Raw genomic sequence first — 454 nt, forward strand, 5'->3', positions numbered from 1 at the left:
TCTCTCTCTCTCTCTCTCTCTCTCTCTCTCTCTCTCTCTCTCTCTCTGTGTGTGTGTGTGTGTGTGTGTGTGTGTGTGTGTGTACATGTAGCTAATAAAAAGACCAAATCTGGTAATGCTGATGTTAATTCCATACCAGGAAAGGAAACCTGTTCGTGACTCATAAGACAGCAGCGAATGAGTAAAACAGCAAAGCTAGTCAAGGTGTTGGAATGTAAACGAAAATACTAGGGAATTGGTTCCTGGCCAGGAAACTATACTCTTAGCCTGCCCAGCACCAGCAATGAGGCCAGCCCCAATTTACTAATGAAAGAGCTTACTCCCTAATGAAAAGTTTTCATGTGCAGCTTGTAACAGATCACAGTAGACCAGACGGTTCCATGAGGGGAGAGAGAGAGAGAGGGAGAGAGAGAGAGAGAGAGAGAGAGAGAGAGAGAGAGAGAGAGAGAGAGAG

The sequence above is a fragment of the Grammomys surdaster genome, unplaced genomic scaffold (assembly GCF_004785775.1).
Source record: "Grammomys surdaster isolate TR1022 unplaced genomic scaffold, NIH_TR_1.0 125881, whole genome shotgun sequence".
NCBI lineage: Eukaryota > Metazoa > Chordata > Mammalia > Rodentia > Muridae > Grammomys > Grammomys surdaster.